This window comes from Triticum aestivum, chromosome 3B (genome assembly GCF_018294505.1).
Source record: "Triticum aestivum cultivar Chinese Spring chromosome 3B, IWGSC CS RefSeq v2.1, whole genome shotgun sequence".
In the NCBI taxonomy this organism is placed as follows: Eukaryota; Viridiplantae; Streptophyta; class Magnoliopsida; order Poales; family Poaceae; genus Triticum; species Triticum aestivum.
The window spans coordinates 491,307-494,935 of record NC_057801.1 but is presented as its reverse complement, the minus strand read 5'-3'; the positions used below and the strand labels follow the sequence as shown (position 1 = coordinate 494,935).

The 3,629-nt window shown below is 39.3% G+C and overlaps 1 pseudogene; it reads left to right on the top strand.

The window, feature by feature from the left end:
- The first annotated feature begins 780 nt into the window (after nucleotides 1–780).
- The window catches only part of LOC123072929 (G-type lectin S-receptor-like serine/threonine-protein kinase SRK), an 18,955-nt pseudogene continuing 16,106 nt past the window's right edge, over nucleotides 781–3,629 (top strand).

Below are 3,629 nucleotides of genomic sequence, written 5' to 3'. Positions count from 1 at the left end.
TATGCTAGTCCGCATGATTAGTTCAATCCCTATCATTGCCGTCATGATTTATTTTCTGTTTATTTGCTCATATATTCAACATGTATATCTTCTCGGATCAACTATTAGTCTTGCATAGACCTCCGACATCGGCCAGGCAACAATGAGAGGTGGATCTATGATGTATGACCTCCCGTGCGCGCGCCTCGTCCGGCTGTTTGTCTCGATGGCAAGCTAAGGCCAGCCACAATGGGAGTAACTTAGCTAGTAACATAACACACCCTAAGACAAATATGCTTATGTGGTAAGGAGTTAATTAGAAGAGATGTGTTTAGGGTAACATAATATGTTATTATAACATAACAAACCCCAAAGCAAAATGAGTCTACAACCTAATCAATGAAGACTTGCATGACACTACACTTATATTACTTTCCACTACGAAGATAGTTATATAGGCTAGTAACATATATATGCATGTTACTACTATAAGTTACTTCCAGCTATGACTAGCCTAAGAATTCGGTATTTTGGTGTCGCATCTCTCTTAAACTTGGTGAAATACTGCTCCCTCTGCCTCATAATATAAGAGCATTTTTAACATTAATGTAGTGTTAGTGTTAAAAACGCTCTTATGTTTATGGGACGGACGAAGTATGTTAGAGATGTCGATACCGGTCATACATTTTTTTTGTGCGTGGACCGAGGGGAAAGGGGGTCTCTCTGCATATTGTTTGCATCGATCAGTGAAAGAAAATGCAAACAAGACTGTGTCGATCGGAATCTCTAGGTAGTTCTCACATGGCAGGGAGAGCAAGTGGAAGTTTTATAATTGCTGCTGGGCGGCCGCTCGATATTGGTGCCATTCGTACTAATCGCATCGTGGCGGACAGCGTAGATTTGAAGTTGGCTGTTGATAGCTTGTACCAGACACCAGTAAGAATTATATATAATAAACATGGAAAGAAGCAAGACTTCACTGCATATATACTACGCGAAACTACTATACGGACGACGTTTCCTTGGACGATTTGTGGACGACAGTAAATCAGCGGCTGGGCTGCAATTTCTTCTATGCATGGACGGTTCTAACCATAGCGTCGTGCAAGCATCGGCTTGATTTTGTCGTGTGCATAGCAGCTACATACAGATCTGAGCTGGTTCCAGTCATGTCTTGACTCTTCACTGAGCTGACCGCTGCCTGCCCGGATCCATCCATTTGCTAGCAGGTATCGATCTCTTGATTCTCTGCTACCATTTTCTTCAAAGTGCTTTTCAAGACTTCCGCTTTAAGAGAATTCATCCTTGGCGCAGTAGTCTTAAATTTGCTCCATATTCTTTACAAGTAGTATACTATCTTCAGTTCTAATGTTATGTTGGTCTCCTATATCAGTTCCGTTGGTGCTGGATCTGTAGACCAAGTCTCTCTGAACCAGGTACTCCCTTCCTTATTTCCGCTCTTGATAATACAGTTGCTATTGATTCCCACCCCCCTCCGAATAGAACCTTGCCAGCTACTCCCTCCATTTCTAAATATAAGTCTTTTTAGAGATTCTACCATGGACTACATATGGAGCAAAATGAGTGATTCTACACTCTAAACTATGTCTATATACATCCGTATGTAGTTCATATTGAAATATCTACAAAGACTTATATTTAGGAACAGAGGGAGTAGATTATTGGTCTATTGAAAGAGGCCACTACTTTCCCTTTTCTTTAAAGGAGCGAGGCCGTAAATCTCAATTGCTCATTCTGCCTGTAAAATAGACACATATTCCATTTCAATGAACTGCTTTCTGTTCGGTTTTTCTATCAGGGAAAACAATAAGATGGAAGCCGTAAGTGTGGCTCCAAGGGTTCTGTCATTTCCCGTATTGAATGAAATTACAAAAGGTTTCTCTAATGACATGAAAGTTGGCGCTGGTTCGTATGGAAATGTTTATAAGGTATATGCGGTTGAAGAACATGCATGATTTTGAGCTATACTATTTCATATGGTTACTTGGTTAGACAACGCACATGCTGACACATTTATGTGTTGACACGCACACCAAACATTGTATTAAGTGGCTATTCACTGCGCTGCTTTATCAATATTATTTTCTCTATTATTAAGAGGGTTTTACAACCTCATGCTTATAATCAGGTGTGTGCCAAAGAATCAAAACATCAGACAAATTGTGGCGAGTCTATAGTAACAACACTCAAAATCAAAGGGCACTAATAATTTTACATTCACTAATTATCAGACCCTGCTACTGTGTTACGCCTACACTTTGCCTAGAGGAGAAGAGAAGAAGCTCAAATCTACTAACATCATTCATAGGACAAGAAAACTTTCTTTTTTAAGGGGTGATTTTGCAAGGTGTTCTTCCAGGGTAACTATTCTAGTTCACATGTACAGTAGCAAATACTAACTGGGTCCCTATTGATCTTGTTAATGCATACTTCATGTTATACTGCCACGCTATTTTCTGACAAACAATAATATAGAGCATGCTGTATAGGTAACAAAACGTGAGTATGCACAAATTTTCTGCTCAAACATGTACATATGTCGCCGCCAACAGAACTTTGAACCATGCATGCATTGATATATTGAATAGGGACAGCATGCAGATGGGAAAATGATTGCTGTGAAGGTGCTTCATTATATTCCAGGACTTGATGATGAGCAATTTCAGAAGGAGTATCGTAATCTCGCGAATCTTCAACACGAAAATATTGTGCGATTAATTGGCTATTGCCATGAAACTTTTGGAGAATTCATAGATTATAAGGGGGAAAAGATTTTAGCTCAGACGATAAAGAGGGCGCTTTGCTTCGAGTATATGCAAAATGGAAGCCTTGATAGCTATATATCTGGTACGATGCACAATGCTCTACTTGTACTATGACATAGTATACTACGTTAAGATCATTCATAAATTATTTCAAGGCCGGATGCCCTTTTGTTTGTTGCTGCAGATGAATCTAGTGGACATGATTGGAGTACACGCTATGCAATTATTAAGGGGATTTGTCAGGGTTTGAAATACCTTCACGAGGAATTGGTTCCTCCTATGTGGCATTTGGATTTAAAACCAGGCAATATATTGCTAGATGAGAATATGGTGCCAAAGATCGCGGACTTTGGCTTGTCAAGGCTCTTCGGAGGAGAACAAACACATATATGACAAAAAGTGCTATAAGAACACAGTAAGCCTAATCATCTGTGTGAACTGAGAAGCTACCCAAGGACATGAATAATACTCCCTCCGTTCCTAAATATAAATTGAACTTCTAAAACATCTTATATTTAGGAATGGAGGGAGTATATGTATATATTTGCATTAGACCCATGGTATCAGTAACATATATGATGTGTCATGCAGTGGGTACGTACCGCCAGAATATATAGATGCGGCTTTGATCACTGTCAAGTTTGATATATTCAGTTTGGGTGTGATGATCGTAAAGATAATCACAGGACCTAAGGGCTACTTTAGAAGTGCTGAAATGTCTCCACAACAATTCACAGAACTTGTAAGAGAGATTGTTGTCTTCACTAAGATGAAGTGCATCATTCGTGAATGATATACCTCCATACTCCTTCTGTGCAAAAATAACTGTCTCAAGCTTAGTACAACTTTGTACTAAAGTTAGTA